At 40.8% G+C, this 18,970-nt stretch overlaps 1 protein-coding gene across 4 annotated transcripts in view; it reads right to left on the bottom strand.

Moving 5' to 3' along the window:
• LOC140201255 (transcriptional-regulating factor 1-like) overlaps positions 1 to 18,970 on the bottom strand; it is a 241,606-nt gene that overhangs the window by 199,589 nt on the left and 23,047 nt on the right. For 3 of the 4 annotated variants that reach the window (XM_072265044.1, XM_072265048.1, XM_072265049.1), the window contains exon 1: positions 14,304 to 14,464. The exons of the other annotated variant lie outside the window; for it this stretch is intronic. The gene's annotated coding sequence lies outside the window, so the exon portion shown is untranslated. Of the gene's footprint in view, positions 1 to 14,303; positions 14,465 to 18,970 lie in introns of those variants that run through there. 4 annotated transcript variants of the gene reach the window in all.

The raw sequence follows: 18,970 nt of genomic DNA, 5'->3' as shown, positions 1-18,970 counted from the left end.
TTTTTTTTTTAAAAACACATACTACATTTCATATGTGACCCTCGCACATGAATGAAGTTGAGTTAACAACTACTAGCACCTTTACATTTGTAAAGCCATATGAAAAAAAACTCTAGCAAAGATCATGACATTTTTTGCCTTCCTGTTCCACTTTCCTCAGTTTCTTAATCAATATCAAATACCAGTTTGATATTCTCATACCAGTTTAATATACCAACTTACCGACTAACTGAGAAGTTTGACAAATGATAAAAAGAGCAAGAAAAAAAACCCATCGTACTTGAACAGCAACTCAATGGGATTGCAGCTGATTCTTTACTACAGCAATACTTCCTCCACGAATCCTGTTCATATCTCAAAGTATATTGATCTCCACCTTCAATATACTCACTGACTATGCCTCCTAATGAAAGAATTCCAAAAGTTCACTACTGGCTGGTTGAAGACAGTTCTTCCTATTTCAGTCCTGATCAATGACTCCTCTATTTGAGACATGCACTCCAACCAAGGAAACTTCAACTTCGCATATTCTTCTCCAGGACTAGTTTTGCTTAATTTTTTTTTCTCCTGTGACAATCTGCCCCATCCTCATGTCTATTTCTGGATTCATTCTGGTATGCACCTTCACTGCACTCCCTTCTTCAAAGGCAACAGCTGCCAAGGGAACAGATGAATCAATATCTTAATCTCAATATCAATAATCAAGACACAAATCCTGCAGTGTTGGATGAGCTTTGTCAGGGACATCAGGGTGCAAGCTCATGATTACTGTTATAAAAATGTTTTAATGCTAGCAGAACAGTGATATAAATAGCACTGACTCCCCTATGGAGTTTAGTCCAGGTCAAAATTGATCATTTTGCTAAAACTTCCAAAGCCTTTCCAGAGCCCTCTTCTTGCCTTCCTCCCTGGTTAGTGCTTAAATTGTACACATTTTCAACCCTTTGCTGAATTCTCATCCTAATAGTTTACATAGATTTACATAGCTCAGAGACAGGCATAACTCAATGCAAATCTATGGAAATACATCATCTAATCTACCCTTCTTTGCTAGAGCATGGGTCCCTTGCCCAATCACTTCTTGCTGAAAAGAATATTTTTATTATCGTTACAGTAAATCATATTTGCACCCTTACCAATGAACTCAGATTGCTTCTATAATCAGAATGGAACTGTGCACTGTACATCTCCCAATCAAAGTACAGTACAATTCTCTCACCAGAACTATGTCAATCATTCGTCTCAGAGGCAGACTGAACTAAAACAGCATTCAATTAATGTTAGTACTTATTCATATTTTGAAATTATGATCAAGTAATAGTTTAGAATTTAAAGAAAACTTAGAAACTTAATTCCTAACAGAAAATACAAACAATCTTAAAAGTTTGAAGCAAGATTTGAGAATTCAGCCCCATCCAAAAAGACTTCAGGAGGAAATGCACAGGATTTAACTTTGAAGTGCAGGTTAATAACTACCATGCTAATACTAGCTTTAAGTGCAGCAAGAACAAAAATAATATTCAACAAATGTCAAAACAGCTGAACCGTGATGTGAACACAAATACATTGGCCAAAATTCAAAATATAGTACTAAGCTGCATAGAGAAAACCAAGTTTATACAGGAATAGGTGTCGGCCCCTCAAGCTTATCCATGAATCAATAGATCAGAAATTGTCTGAATCTTGATTCCGTCTTCTACTTTTGTTACTATGATCTAACAAATAGTTCACATTGTACAGAGATTCCACTGTGACTATTCTCAAACTGTCAATAAAGAGGGGGAGAGAGGGGGAGAGAGGGGGAGAGACATGGCAGCAAACATTGGCAATCATCATTTATTGCCTGTCCCCCTCAGTCACAAACCACATTCAAAGGCCCACTCTTAATATCCCATTCAGCCTAATGGTACGGTGGCATAGCTGGCAACCGACAGGGAGTTCACGGACAGTATGACCCGGCTGACGACGATCATTGAAAAACTGACTAACTCTGTTGCATTAATAAAGCACCTTGTTAAATATATAAAGCATGTCTGCATTAGTGTTATCTTGTATTTCCACACAATGTTACATTAGGCTGTTACACATCTATTGTCAGAGAAGTACTTGCATAAATAGGTAAACCACCTTCATACAAGCAAGGACAGAAAACAGGGCAAAGTGAGTATACTTATTTATTTAGTAAGTCATGGGTCAAAATATTTGGTGGGTACATTTCTAACTCTTCTGGCTTCAGTCTCGTTGCCGTCTGTTCTGAAGTTGTTAGGTTGTGTGGGGGGTTGCGTACAAGAAAACAATGAAATGCCGCGCTGCTGCCATCTGTTCTGGCATGTCATGACAGCGTTTTTAAATAGTCAAAAAAGCTCACTTTACAATTTAACTCTCACGCCGTTCACACCAACTGCACATTATAACAGCCATTCAGCAGTGCTTGCGCAGTACCAAGCAGAAGCAGAGAAAGCATTGTTGCTGTGGTGTTGTCATGACAGCGTTTTTAAATATCTCCGTTTACCCCGTCCACACTACAATGCGCAACTATCGTTTTCAAATTTACACACTCTGGAGAGTGTTTTAGAAAAGCTCCATTTTCGGGGGATGAAAACGCCGTTTCAATATGGATGGAGGGTCAAAACGAAGAGAAAAAGCTTCGTTTTCAAAATTATCCAGCGTAGTGAGGACGTAGCCTCAGTGGGCTGAAGAAACTGTTTCAGTTATGCATGATTCTATGATTATGACCTCAGTAACAATCTGGTCTTATGTAAGAACAATAGAGACAACAATTGTTGACCAAAACTGGATGTTCATACAAAATTAATTAAGGCTTAACAAATCAACGTCAGGAAACCATAAAGGCCTCTGAAAGTTTTAATTTTGCCCTCTGCGCATATACATCTACAAGCAAGGTTAAAAACAACCCTCTAGTCAGCACCTCAGAAGTTCTCTACAGTACTCACGCAGCTCTGAAGTGGGTGGCCGGGCCGCGTTTGCCCAAGACAAAGGATCTTTCAAAATTCAACTACGTAAAAAGATTCTCTGAACTGAAAAGAAACTACAGCTCCACACTTGCAATCTAATGGCATTTGCACAATTCCCTGAGCAATATGAAAGAATCCATTACTCAGACATTTCCCTTGAGTTTACAAGCACACCGATCCAAGATAGATTTAAAAAAAGATAAAATATGTGTGGAGAGGATGCAATCATGACTTCTTAACTTAAATAGTTTACTGTTACAAAAGCCTTCATTTTCATGACTGAATACAAACTATACATTGGCTTTGATGTAAAAAAAAATCCCAAGACTACTAGTATTGATTTAGAAACAACACAGTGACTCTGCAAACCAAACTTAATTTCTTCCTTCCTTCCTTTTCTGAAGTCACTGGCCTTCTGCTGGGCAGGATTCCATGGCCACAATGGCCTCATTCACATGCCACTTGCTCATGGGAGCTTTTACAGTGATAAACTGCAAGCTATATAACTATTGGGGGGGGGGGAATCACAGGCAAGCATTATCTTGTTCTCACCAAATGGCCATCACATGCAGAGTTACTGCTGGGTTGAGAGGACAACCACCAGGAGCAGATGCCCAATTCAACATTTCTCTTCTCAAACCAGAAATAGCAAACAGAATTTGACACTGCTCAGACATTTGTTTTTATTTTTTTCTACTTCTACCTGGATGGTGGCACAATAAAGTTCAAAGTAATATTTATTATCAGAGTACATACATGTCACCACATACAACTCTAAGATTCTTTTCCTGCCAATAAAAATTGCATATGCATCAGGTTCTAACTATAGATGAAAAAAACTAAACAAAAACAAAGATTTGTTTAAGGCTATAAAAATGTTTAACTGATCTAATTATGAGATATTTTGTGAAGTGAGAGAACACTACAATAATTCTTAAATTAACACAATACAAACTCCTTTCATGAAAAGTGGTGTAAAGAACAACTAATCAATCTCTGAAAAAAAAGAGCTTGATTGAAGTAATTTGCTGATCAGTGTGCAATGAAAAGACAGAAATTTATAATTTTTAGCAAAAGAACAACAAGAAAGAATGAAGGCTCCACACATCTGCCACCACACACGGTTATAGGGGTTGGATCAGAATCCATAAATAGCTTACAGAAGGGAAATGGAGAAGTGTGGGGAATGGGATAAGGAATTCAACTCTGTTAACTCTTTCAGAGAAGCAGAGTGGGTGCTTTGGGCATCCTGGCCAACTTCCAGGATAGAAGGTTCAAAATTTAATTCGAATGAACCAGTTCCAAAACTCTCTGGAGGTAAACAAATTATTTTACTCATTAGTTTAATCATACTTGTACTGACTGATGAAATACAATCCTGCTATAAATTCTTAAGTATTATAAATGCTGCATATTACCCCACATTTTAAAACACGTATGGTAACATGTAATTTCATTGACCCCAATCAGGCAACAGTGCAAGAAATCTTTGCTGGAATCACTGAAAAGTAAAAATAAAAATCATGTATGGTCTATGAATTGACCAAATTTCTAACACAATAAATACCAAAACACAGCTTGAAAGATAGCTTTACTTTTCAGCATAATTTACCTGCTGCATCTTCTGTACCTTAACCAAAAAAGCTCTCACACCTAATTTTACCCACAGTAGGATTAAGTCCGGTTTAGGATGGTGTTGGTGAATCTCAGTGACTTCTGGGTTGGTGGTCAATGAAACACAGAAAACAACTAAATACTTTGTTATTCACTCATTTTTTGGTAAACGATCTTCGCAAACAATAGCCTGCAACCTCTCTTTGGACTTGGAGGCAATTCGATAAGGCAGAACTAAGGCAAGGTGAGGCTAGGCAAGGCAACGGACCTTTGGCGAAGAGCGAGAAAGACCCAAGGTTTGATCAATTTAAGCGCCAAGCCGTATCCAAAAGGTCAGGTACAGGCCAAATCGAGGCAGCAGGGTCCAGGCCCCAGAGTGTATCAAAGCAACTGAATTTGATGCTTGAACAATAACTTAGGCAGCGGGCCAGATTGAAAAGGTCAGGGTGTCAAGGCCCGAGGCGATACATGGACCGGTTCCCGCTCACTGCTCCACTCTGCGCTGAATTAAGGGTCTGTGGACAGACTCTCTTTGTGGACTTCAATTCAGAACGCTATTTGCTTGTGTTTAATGTTTGATGTGTTTTTTTTCTCCCTCTCTGCACTTTGGGTGTTTGATGGTCTTTTCTTAAAAAATGGGTTCTTTTGGGTTTCTTTGTGGTTATTAGGAGATGAATTTCAAGGTTGTATAATGTATACATTGATGATAAACGTACTTTGAGTAGCTAGTTATATTTACAAACTAACACCAATGACACTGGCATTGATTCTGAGCATTTTTCTGATCCACAGAAGTTGTATATTATTCAAACTCATTGTGTTTTAAACTGTTTGCTGTTGAAAATGCAGTGATGTTCTTTAATAGCAAAATTCCCAAAGAGTGATATCAGGGATTAATTTGTATGTACAATCTTGAAAGAGATAGAAATGTAGTGTGGGTATGAAATTATACATGTAAATTAAAATAATAAACAATGAAGAAGAACCCCAATGGGAACTTGCATCAATTTCCACCCCCCCGAGGAAAAATTGTTCTGTGACTTCTTTATCAGTGCATTTATTTCAAAACATGAAATGAGACAGTAACTGAAATATTGAGGCCCAGTAACCAAACATGAGATCCTGTACTACCTTCAAATATAGACAGCTGAGACTATACACAACCAACAGCTCTTTAAACCCATGGACTGCAAATTTACATTACACAAACATTTACAGCCTTCAGTCAAACCAACCATTTCATTCTCAACTTCCAGTAATCTTAACATATAAACTACCAGAAATAATCTTAAAAGCAAACAGTAAAAGCTAGTAAAAATACTCTAACACTGGAAAATGTAATGCCTCCGCTGCTTATACCCGTGTCAGCATCAAGTAGTGAGATGTCAATATTATGCACTTCCTGCTGAGTGCCAGTAAAGTGCCTTAACCTTCAACTTCACAATAAACCATGACTGTATCAATATAACATTATCAACAAACATCACTGGATATCAAGTTATGAGGACCTGCCTGTTAAGAGGCTACACTGCAAGAAACTCTGCCAAAACTAGATCATAGCTATTACATAGAAACTGGTCTTCACCCAAAGGGCTTTGAGCCCAAATCCCAAAAGTAGGTTGATTTATTATTTGGTAGCCTTCAAGATTTTTTTTTCCAAATCAGATTTTCAACAAGACTTTCTCAGTCAAATAGCTTGAAGAACTTTGGTTGCGTAGTCAAAAAAAAAGTGCAATCTTTCCTTAAGACTGCTGCCTACACCCATCCAGCAATTATTCACAACTATTAGCATAAGATGATGCACACTATGACAGACAGCAGGCACAAAAAAATATAATGCAGTTTCATGGAACCAGGCAAGGATGGCTTTAATATTGGAGTTCTACAAAAGTAACAATATCCTGGAACTCTTCAAGAATTGATTCAGTAAGGCACATTTAAGAGCAAGAGTTACATTTAAAGTTTTTACATAAAAGCTTATGGTTTGAGGATAATTAATTTGCTTGGAGAAAGCAATGCCTATAGAACACACAAAAAAAAGCAGAGGTGAGTGAATATTTTCCTGTACGCAGGTACACAGTGAGGTGCCTGAAGACAAAGGGTAACGGATATATTCTGTTTTGTGCAGGATAGATTACAGCTGATGACAAGTTGGAGATGAACAATTTGAAATTAGTAAAGACAACCTTTAAAAAATTCAAGTCTGAGTTTTTGAAAGCATAGATAAAGATTACAGGATCTGAAGTAGGGAGGAGCAGGAAGTCGGATTTGAAGTTCATTTCTGGTTGAACAAGACTTAAAATGCAAAAACTGAACACAATTGACTTTAACAAATGGATGGCAAAATGTTGGAAAGCAGGAAAACAAAGTGCATGGCAGCAACCAATTTTGCTTTCGGTCACCTTGAGTTGAAGGAACACAGATGAATCATTCAGAATAAATTTGCTGAAGCGTGTATTTGAAAAATAATGCAATTTCCCCATAGATTCTACAAGCTGGGTCCTTAAAGTCATTCTCAGGTTTTGAGTTTTGTTGCAGTTAGGTTCACAAGTCTAAAGCCTGATTTATACTTGTGTGTACGGGCTACGCCATAGGCCTGATTTATACTTCTGCATAGCCCTACGCCGTAGCGAGCATACGTTGTTGTGTCTGCATCGTTCTGCAATTCACCGCCAAAACGCTAGTTGGCAGCGGGGTTTCTATGCCACTGTGTTGAGTTTCTTCGTGACAGACATGGACGAGGAAATGCATTTCAAATATTTTCGGATGTTAGCAGGTAGATTTGACGATTTGGTTCATCAACTCCAACCATTTATTTCGCATCAGTGTACAGACATGGCAGAGAAAAGCAACCTGAAATGCGTAGGAGGAAATGCGATGCTACCAAGCTGACCAATCACAGTTGTTGCGGTCTGCGTCGCCGCGACGCGCGAGTTACTTTTTTGGGAAGGCGCACGTCACCTACGGCGTACATTTGACGCAGAAGTATAAATCAGGCCTAACGCAACTGTCAAGTTGAGAACGTGCTGCACCTTGAACTACCATTTGGATTTTAAACACGTGTGAACAATAGACGTTACTTCTAAGCATACAAAGCCACAAGTTATCTAACACTCAGCTGAATCAATGTAAAGTGCATTGGCATCGCGGTTAGTACGACACTATTACAGCTCGGGCATTCTGGATTTCAGAGTTCAGTTCTGGTGGGTGCCGTTCTGTAAGCAGTCTCTCTACATCCTCGCCGTGGAATGCATGGCATTTCCCCGGGCACTCAGGTTTCCTCCCACAGTCCAAAGACATACCGAGTAGGTTAACTGATCATTGTAAATTGTCCTGTGATTAGGTTAGGGTTAATCAGTGTTGTGGGGTTGCTAGAGCGGCATAGCTCAAAGGGCCAACTTCGTGCTGTATCGCTAAGTAAATAAATAAATGTGATGCTTAAATATTAACAAACAACATTCATGGTCCCATTACAATCTTTAAAAATGAATGAAATGCCAAAACTGATATTACATTGTCCTTTTGTGAAAATTCACGTTCTTCAACGAGATCATGTGTCCCAGTAACATATAGCTAAAAATATACAACAGAATGAAAAATAACAGTGACAATACTGCCATTAGAATAGATGAAAAAACAAGCAAACTGAAAGAGAAAATTCTGTCATGTAGTGGTCAGAGTCGGGCATAACCCATTTGTTGCTTTCGGCAACATCTGTAAGCTAATACTTATGCTAACTCAATGACAAGAAAGTTAAACTTAAAATAAAAAGATTTCTGCAATAAACCCACAGCCCCCTCAACAATCCATTTCAACTGTAATGCCAAAACTAATAAAAATGAATATATAATTAACACAGCCAATTTACTGTAAACTATCAATTCAAACAGAAGAATGAGTATTAAGTACAGGCCCAACTTGACAAAAAGCAGAAAAAGGTTGAAGTGCAATTACAAATCAATGAGATTTCAAAATAAATAGGATGACAATTAGCACAATGAATATTTCCAATCCTGGTTCTCATATTTCAACACAAACTGGGAAGAGTGTTAATAAAGAACAGTGTACAACACATTGCCCCTGATTACTAATACTGCAATGATGTCTTTAAATTGCACACTAATGTCTAATATTAATACAAAGTAATTAACCATCTGCAAAGTGCTTCAAAACATTGAGAGCCTGACAGGGACAATATAAATGCAGGTTCTTTATTGGCACTGTGTGCCCTAATGTAATAGTGGTGAAAAGAAGCAGTGTTTTCAGAAACCACAGAATTCCCGTGTGCCCAAGAAATTTGCTGTGACCCCACATTTTCTGGGTTAGTGACAAGAATAGATCAATTCAAGACATAACAGACTATGCAAAATTCAGAAAAGCATTCATATTTTCTTATTAAACACATCAAAAAGTAGTTAGGTATTAAAGTCAGTTGTTATCACTTAACTAAAAAGGTGGTCTTATGGTCCATGCGGCAGCCCGCAGCTCACAGCTCTGGGGACCAAGTCTGAACCTTGGTCCCTGGTGTTTTCCTTGCAGAGTTTGCAAATTCTGTCCATGAGCATCTGGGTTTGCTCCAGGTGCTCAAGATACTCCCAAAGTGAAACAAGTTTCCCACTGATGAATTGGCAACTTTAGATTCCTCTTTGGTGCAAGTTAACAGCAAAAAGAAAATTAGCTCAGAGGATGAGAGGGTGGGGTGGTGGCACCAACAGGGATTTATGCTGCTGCACTGTAGGGAAAGAATGGTAAGGCAATAAGGAGATAAAGAATGGCATGATGAGGTTGCATCCCTTAAAGATGCCCCCCTCCCCGAACCTATTGTGCCAAATGGCCTCCTTCTGTGCCATTGTAAATATCAGCAGTCCCTTTCTCTGACGTTGTCGTGGTGGATAGGCTGGTGAGTTTCTGAAACCCTGAGAGTGATGCTGATGGTGTACGGAGTTTAGCCATCTGGTGTTAGCTCCTGGAAGGGTCACCCAGTACAGGGACTTTCCAGACAAAAAGCAACCCAACCAAGACCTGAACGGTGGACCTGGCAAAAGATGATGACTCATTACAATGGCAGTAAAGGTGGAGGAAGGCTGCCACAGAGAAGGATCCCGAGTTGTTTTCCATTTCATGCCACTAGACCCTAATCTGTCAAGGGTTGGACGGTGGCTGCCTGTGCTTCACCCTCATGTTAAACAAAGTCACGCATATGCCATCTCCGTGAAGAGAATGCATCCTAACATCATCAGAATATGTGGATTGCAGGTCCAGCCACCTGAGAACCCACCAATAGGCAACCCCTTCAGAGATCTCCCCAGGACTATAACTACAGTAATCAGTCCCACAAGTCAAATAGCTGCTTTAAAAAAATCTGTAACCTATTATAATCATGGAGAGCAATCCAGGATGCCACAAAGACTATAAGTAAAACTTCTCAAACCCATAACAATTACCCTGAAGGGCAAGAACAGTATGCATACATAAACAAAATCCCCTCCAAAGTCACACACCCTCGTGGTGTGTAAATGTCATGCTATTTACACAGTCACTGGATAAATGAAACAGCATTCACAACAGCTATAGGGTAACATATTCATGATCTCAAGTCAACAACAGTTGCACAGGCAATTGGGCAATGATGTGCTCAAAATCTTCCACATGACCCTTCTCCACATGAGCTGTCTACACCAAAGTCCTTTGCCAGTCTGTGGTTAACATAACTGCAGTGCAAACAGCAAAAAGCACAAACTAATTTGCCTACACCAATACAAAGGAATGTACAGTAAGCCATTTACAGTTGTGTGAATATCCACTCGAGTTGCAGCTGAAAAAAAAGCATGTTCAGGTTCAGGCTCCCTATGTATTGGAGGACATGTGGTGATACATAAACAAAATACTTCATAAAAGAATAGCAATTTGCTGGAGAAAGGGTAGGGGAAATGAGGTAAAGCAGCATTTATGAGGGGAAAGTAACTGCTGATGGTTCAGATCAAAACAATGTACCAGGACTCAAACAGCATCTGCGGTCCATGTCTCCTTAAATACAGAACTTGGATACAGTTAGAGATTAGAATGTTCTAAGTAATGGTGGAAAGGATTTCATGGGCAGGACAAGGAGAAATTTTCTTATCATGGGGTTGTGCAAATAAGACCCAAAACAAAATTAATTTACAATCAAATATCCGCCATGAAGTGCAACAGGGAAACATCTTTAGATTGAGGATGGCACAACACAGACGCATGACTTGCCATATCAGTGCCTTGGAAAAACGTGGTGAACTGCCTCAATGACCATCATCCGGTAGGAATTACATCCACTGTGATGAAGTGCTTTGAGAGATTGGTTTTGAAACATACCAACTCCTGCCTTAGAAGTGACTTAGATCCATTCTGATTTGCCTAATGTCACAACAGGTCAACAGTGGAAGCCATTTCATTGGCTCTTCACTTAATCCTGAAACATCTGGACAGTGAGGATGCATCAGGATGCTCCTCATTGACTACAGCTTGGCATTCAATAATATCATCTCCTCAAAGCCAATCAATAAGCTGCAATAAGGCGGGAGGAGAAGATGGCAGCACGCCTGCATGTGCGCAGCCCTCCGGTGAAAAATGATACTGTATCTGTTAAATTGGGACCATGGACAATTCTGATTTGATGGAGAATGGACGTGAAAGCACAGAGGAACATCTGGAGAAATTTCTGAAACACCCGTTCGCTGCTGTCGTTACTGTGTGGTCGGGAATCTTTCAGAGGGTAGGCCTCAAAATCCCCGGCCTTGCCTGCTTTTGGCGACCAAGAAGGCGGTCGAATTGTTCGGACAGAGATGGCGCTCAATACTCGGGTGTCAGAGAGCTGATCAGAGCTCCAAGTTTTCGGATGACTCGGAGTCGGATTGTGGTTGGCATGGCAGGGAGAGTTTTTCTTCCTTCTCCCGTCTGTGTGAGATGTGGGACATTTGAGAAACTTTGAACTTTACTGTGCTCATGGACTTCTTCATCAAGTTATGGTATTGTTGCACTGTTCTAACTATATGTTATAATTATGTGGTTTTGTCAGTTTTTTCAGTCTTGATTTGTCCTGTGTTTTGTGATATCACACCAGAGGAAATAATGTATCATTTCTTAATGCATGCATTACTAAATGACAATAAAAGAGGACTACGTGTCTTCATAATCTAATCTAAGTCCTAGGTAGGCCTCAATAACCTCTTGTGCAATTGGATCCTCAATTTCCTCACTTGCAGACCTCAGTCAGTTTGGATTGGCAACGCCATCTCCTCCACGATCTCTGTCAGCACAGGCACACCACAAGGCTGAGTGCTTACCCCCTGCTCCATTCACTTTATACTTATGACTGTGAGACTAAGCACAGCTCCAACGCTCTATTTGTCAATGACACCACTGACGTTGGCCAAATCAAGGGTGGTGACAAAACAGCACACAGGAGGGAGATTGAAAATCTAGATAAGTGGTGCCACAACAACAACCTCTCACTCAACGTCAGCAAAACCAAGGAGATGATTATTAACTTCAGGAGGAAGAAACCAGAGGTCCATGAGCCAGTCTTCATTAGAGGATCAGGAGTGGAGAGGGACAGCAACTTTAAATTCCTGTATTATCATTTCAGAGGATCTATCTTGGGTCCAGCATGGCAGCACCTCTACTTTCTTAGATGTTTGTGAAGATTCGGCATGCCAACTAAAACTTGGACAAACTTCGAAAGATGTGTGGTGGAGAGTATATTCGACTGGATGCATCACATCCTGGTATAGAAACCCCAATGTCCTGGAACACAAAACACTACAAAAAGTACTGGATACGGCCCAGTCCATCATGGGTTAACGCCCTCCCCACCCACCACTAAGCACATCCGGTGCACTGTTGTAGGAAAGCAGCATCCATCAAGGACCCACCCAGGGCATGCTCTTTTCTCACTGCTGCCTCAAGACCTGCATCACCAGGTTCAGGTACAGTTATTACCCCTCAAGCATCAGGCTCGTGAACCAAAGGAGATAACTTTACTCGCCCCATCACTTAACTGTTCTCACAACCAATGGACTCACTTTCAATCGATGTTTCAGGCCGAGACCCTTCAGGAGGACTCAGCCCGAAATGTCGACTGTACTCTTCAGTAGATGTTGCCTGATCTGCTGAGTTCCAACATTTTGTGAATGTTGCTTGGATTTCCACCATCTGCAGATTTTCTCCTTTGTGACTCACTTTCAAGGACTCGTGCCATGTTCTCAGTATTTATTGCTTAGTTCTTTATTATTTTTTCCCTCTTTCTTTTTGCATTTGCACAATTTTTTTGCACACTGGTTGTTGTCCATCCTGTTGGGTATGATCCTTTGTTGATCCTATTGTGTTTCTTGTACTTACAGTGATTGCCCACAAGAAAATAAATCTCTGTGTTGTATATGGTGGCATATATGTACTTTGGTAATAAATTTACTTTGAACTTTAGAGCCAAGTTCAATCTTGACCTCAGTGGAGGTTGCACACACTCCCTGTGACTGCACTGGTTTCCTGCCGAAGATGAGAGGTTGGGAAGTTAATTGGCCACTGTTAAATTGCCCTGTGTAGTTCAGTTGTCAAACCGGGAGGAAATTATTGACAATGTGGGGTGAATGAAAATGGGAATAATGAAGGATTAGTGTGAAAAGGTGATAGTCAGCATGCATTTACTGGGCCAAACAGCCTGCTTCCACACTGTATTTCTTCACAACATTACAAAACTTGCGCAAAATATTTGACTATTCCAATTTGAATTTTTGATGGTTGCCTTGACAACTGCGTCAAAGCATATAATCCTGCAAAAATATCGGCAGTACATTTATCAAAATCTAGTCGAGTCTGAAATCTCAAAATGCAATCATGTATTAAAAAAATATGGTTTCCTTTTTTTTTTAAATTCTTTGCATTGCCCATAGGTTAATCCCCACACAAAGGTTCCACGAAAGGACAGGATGCCTTCGGCCAGATGTGCACAACTTTTGCCAGACGTATGTAAATGCAGGAAAAATCAACTGAATCAAACCAAATTCACATAAACAGTAACAAATTCACCTGACCGTCTTCCCCTTGGAATGTGCGTTTTGCTCAAGATTTAAGGAACCTGCTATTCGTATTTCACCTTAAAGAATTTGTCCCGACCCAGAACACAGCCCAACAAAAATGTTTTTGGACAAGACTGACGACTTCTGCTTTCAACTCCAAAGAGCTCTCACTCCCCGCCCCTTCCTTGCAGTGTTGCAACAAACACAGCAAAGGCAGATTATTGCGGGGGGGGGGCGGAGGAACGGCAATGAACTTCCTACAACTATCCTTCAAAATGACTTTCTTCTGTGCCAACACGCGTGGGTCATCTAACTTTCTAACCTTTGCAAACATGCACCAAGCGCCTACACACAATCAAAAACTGTGAGCAAAGGAGCGGCAGCACGGGTGCCTGTGGTTGCAACAGCTTCTTGGCCAAGCCCCTGGCGTCCGGCTCCGCAGCGCGGCGCACAGCCCCGCGATGCGTGTGCTAATGTCAGAGGAGTTGGGACAACCTCACACACCAGCCAGGTAAGTGCACCACCCCTTCGTATACTGCAACTCCAAACAAAGTGCATGCACGGACTCTCCTCGCTGTTGCATACCGCCGTACAGGGAAAGAAAATGCCATATAAAAAGTCATCTTTTACCATCACCCAAAAATAGCCTCGAATTCTCACCTACCTTTTGCACTCGCATGCAATCCCTTTGCCCCGCTCGTGAATGCAAAGAAAAGGTGACAAGAGCCAATCTGAGAGCTGCTAGTTTATTTCTGCGTAGTGCAAATTATTTGATTTTCTGCAAAAAGTTTCCCCTTCGATGACTCCCCTGTCTCAGCCGCGACACTTTAGCCTTTTACAGTAGGACGCGTTGCATCCTGTAAACAGATAACACTACGCGCCATGTTCAGCAGAATGTAGTGCCCCGTCGCAAAGTTTGCCTTTCAGTCGCTAAATTGGAGTGACTGGCGTTCGAGGTTAGCTATTCCGATTCAAAGTTTCTGCCAATTGAGCAAGAAAGTTCCCGGGGTACTTGTCTCACTGACAGTTAGCTGCATAAAGATGAGGGGGAAAAAACCTCCGCCGGGATGTCGGGGTCAGGACTTCGCATGCAAAGCAGGAAGTAAGGTGGCCAGGCTTGCCTCGTCTCAATACATTGCAACATCTCCACACTGCCCAAGCATATTCACCCCTGCGGGTCCCGGACACAAAAATAACTCACAATTATATGATCGAATATCTGCATTGATACTGTTTAATATAGTGGATATATTTTATGGACTGTGGCGTCTCCAGCAAAGTCTGGCATTTATTGTCAGTTCCCAATTGCTCTTGAACTGAGTCACTTGTTAAATTTCAGAGGGTAATTTGGAGTCAACCGTCTTTTTCAAAGTTAAATATTGTCAGATCAAACAAGGACTGCAGATTTCCTTCACTCTGAGGATAATTGTGAACAAAGTGTTTTCTGCGACTCTAATAGTTGAAATCACTATCAAGCGAGATGTATTTTCAGGTGAATATTTTGTTCACACAGATCCACAGAATGAAGGAAATCTGCAGTTCTTGTCTGACCTCAATCACTCTTACACATTCCTGTATTTATTTGTGCTTTAGAAAGCATGGGATACCCAGAACCTGGCACCCATTTCAGGTGAGAAACCTTTCTGTTGGGCTCAATGGGATTGAAACTCCCAGGTCAATACCAGCTACTTAAAAGATGTGGCCAGCAATCTAGCAGAAGTACAAGCGGGAAGAGTAATGTGGAGGTTAGACAATCAAGGTAAAGCATAACCCATCCATGCTTGGGATCCAGAATTAGGGTTCAGAGCAGATCCTTGCCGGGCTTTGATGGAACAATATGGAATTGATGGTTTTGTGGCAAAGTTTGCAGTTGATACAAAGATAGGTGGAGGGGTAGGTAGTGCTGAGGAAGCAATGCAATTGCAGTAGGACTTAGACAAATTGGAAGAATGGGCAAAAAAGTGGCAGATGGAGTACAGTGTTGGGAAATGTATGATAATGCATTTTGGTAAAAGGAACAATAGTGTGGACTATTATCTAAATGGGGAGAAAATTAAAACATCAGAGGTACAGAAAGACTTAGGAGATAATGCTGAGCCTTTATAAGACACTAGGCAAGCCACACTTGGAGTACTGACAACAATTTTGTGCTCCATATCTCAGAAAGGCTGTGTTGTCATTGGAGAGAGTCCAGAGGAGGTTCACGATGATGATTCTGGGAATGAAAGGGTTAACATATGAGGAGCGTTTGGCAGCTTTGGGCCTGTACTCTTTGGAATTTAGAAGAATGCGTGGGGATCTCATTGAAACCTACCGAATGTTGAAAGGACTAGATCGGGTGGATGTGGAGAGGATGTTTCTTAAGGTGGGGGTATCCAGAACTAGGGGGCACAGCCTCAAAATTGAGGGGTGACCTTTTAGAACAGAGTTAAGGAGGACTTTTTAATACTCTGCCACAGACTGCCGTGGAGGCCAAGTCTGTGGGTATATTTAAGGCAGAAGTTGACTGTTTCCTGTTCAGTCAGGGCACCAAAAGATATGGCAAGAAGGTAGGTATATGGGGTTGTGTGGGATCCAGGATCAGCCATGATGAAATAGCGGAAGAGACTCGATGGGCTGAATAGCCTAATTCTGCTCCTATATTTTATAGTTTTTGGTCTAAGGCCTGGTCCATCTCCAGCTTTAGATGTTGATATATAAAAAAGGTGCTACAATATATGACCTCAATTGATTTTGTAAAGTAGTGATTAAGAATGGACGAATGATTAAAGACCAACTGCACATAGTATAGACAGGTGTGTTCCAGTCAGAAGGAAGGACAAGGATGGCAAGATAAGAGAACCTTGAACGTCAAGAGATGTGATTAATTTAGTCAAGAAGAAAAAGAAAAAGTAAGTAAAGTTTAGAAAGCTAGAATCAAACAGAGCCCTTGAGGATTACAAAAAAGCTAGCAAGGAACTCAGGAAGGGAAATAGGAAAGCCTGGCGGGACCATGAAAAGTCCTTTGCAATAAGGATTAAAGAGAATCCCAAGGCATTCTATACATACATCAGGAGCAAGAGGATAACTAGGGAGAGGGTGCGATCACTCAAGGATAAATGGGGGAACATTTGCTTGGAAGCAGAAAATGTGGATGAGGTCATTAATGAGTACCTTACCTCAGTATTTACCAAAGAGAAGAACGTGAAGGATAGGAAGATCAGTGATGAGATTATTAATAAGCTAGGGCATTGAGGTAAAGGAGGAGGTAATGTCGGGTCTCCTGAAGAGCATGGTGGTGGTTAAGTTCCCAGGGGTTGATGGGATATTACAGCATAAAGCATGCCCTTCCAGCCTGAATTGTTGCGCCAACTAGCAACACAGCTATTTAACCCTAGCCTAATCATCAGAAAATTTACAATGACCAATTAACCTACTAACCAGTACATCTTTGGACTATGGGAACAACCAAAGTACCTGGAGGAAACCCACTCCCCACCTCTTGCTCTGACTTCTTATCTTTATTTCCAGTCCTGACAAAGGGACTCAGTCCGAAACGTCCACTGTTTACTCTTTCCATATATGCTGCCTGCCCTAATGAATTCCTCCAGCATTTTGTGTGTTGCTTGGATTTCCAGCATCTGCAGATTTTCTTGAACCTGGTTGAGTTTTTTGAAGAGGTGATGAAGATAGAGCTGTGTTGTTATCTACGTGGATTTTAGTAAGGCATTTGACAAGGTCCCTCATGGGAGGCTCATCCAGAAGACTAAGATGTATAGGATCCATGGTCGATTGGCCGTTTGGATTCAGAACTGGCTCACCCACACAAAGATAGAGCATAGTGGTTGATGGGACTTATTCTAGATGGGAGATCTGTGATTAGTGGTGTCTGCAGGATTGGTACTGGGACCTCTGCTCTTTGTTATGCATATAAATAATCTGGATGAAAAAAGAGATGGATGGGTTAATGTTTGTAGATGATATGAAGATTAGTGGTATTGTAGGTAGGATAGAAGACTGGCAAAAATACAGTGATCAGTTGCAAATATGGGCAGAGAGATACCAGATGGAGTTTAACCTGGCCAAGTGTGAAATGATGCACCTTGGTAGGTCAAATATAAAGAGACAGTATACTGTTAAGGGCAAGACCCTTGACAGTGTTGATGAGCAGAGGGATCTTGGGGTCCAAGTTCATAGCTCCCTGAAACTGGCTACACAGTTTGATAGGGTGATAAAGAAGGCATTTGCCATGCTTATCTTTATTAATTGAGGCATTGAGTTCAAAAGTCAGGAAGTTATATTGCAGCTTTATAAAATTCTAGTTGGGCTGCATCTGGAGTACTGAATACAATTCTGGTCACTCCATTATAGGAAGGATGCTGAGATTTTGAGGGTGTAGAGGAGGTTTACCAGGATGCTGCCTGGATTAGAAGGAATGTGCTATAACAAGAGGTTGGAAACACTTAGGTTGTTTTCTCTGGAACAGCAGAGGCTGAGGGGAGAACTAATTGAGGTTTCTAAGATTATGAGAGGCATAGGTAGACAGACAGTATCTTTCTCCCAGGGTTGAAATGTATAATACATGCATTTAAGGTGAGAGGAGGTAGTTTCAAAAGGAGATGTGAGGGGTAAATTTTTTTGGTCTTTTTTTATATACTGAGGATGGTGGGTGCCTGGAATGCACTCCTTGGGATGCTGGTACAGGCAGATACATTAGGAATGTTTCAAGAAACATTTTGATAGGCACATGAAAGTGAGAGAAATGGAAAGATATGGACTTTGTGTAAGCAGAAGTAATTAGTTTAATTGGCTAATTGAATTGGTTCAGCACAGCATTGTGGGCTGAAGGGCCTGTTCCTGTGCTGTACTGTTTTATGTTCTATGTAATAATTGTGGTAAATAAATGCAAAGACCTATCAGGTTTTTTTTATTAAAGGTTACAGAGTCAAAAAATTATATCCTTGAACAGAAATGCATCCTTTGGCCCAACTAGCAACTAAAGTGTCTTCCTGAGCCAGTCCATCTGCTTACATTTGGCCTATATTCCTCTAAATCTTTCCTATTTATGTACATCACCTGTCTGCAAACATTGAAATTTTACCTGCCTCAGCTACTTATTCTGTCAGCTTGTTCCACCAGTCTGAAAAATGCACATCTTAGGCTTTCTTTAAATTTTTACCCTCACCTCTTAAACCTATGCCCTCTAGCTTTAGACTCCCCCTACCCTGGGGAAAAGACTGACCTTTCACCTTGTATGTGCCTCTCAAGATTTTATAAACCTCGACAAGGTCACTCTTCAGCTTCCTTCACTCCACAGAAAGCAGTCCAAACCCATCCAGTCTTGGCAACATC

This window comes from Mobula birostris, chromosome 8, assembly GCF_030028105.1.
Source record: "Mobula birostris isolate sMobBir1 chromosome 8, sMobBir1.hap1, whole genome shotgun sequence".
NCBI lineage: Eukaryota > Metazoa > Chordata > Chondrichthyes > Myliobatiformes > Myliobatidae > Mobula > Mobula birostris.
The sequence above is the reverse complement of the archived record's forward strand: the minus strand, read 5'-3'. Positions and strand labels throughout refer to the sequence as shown.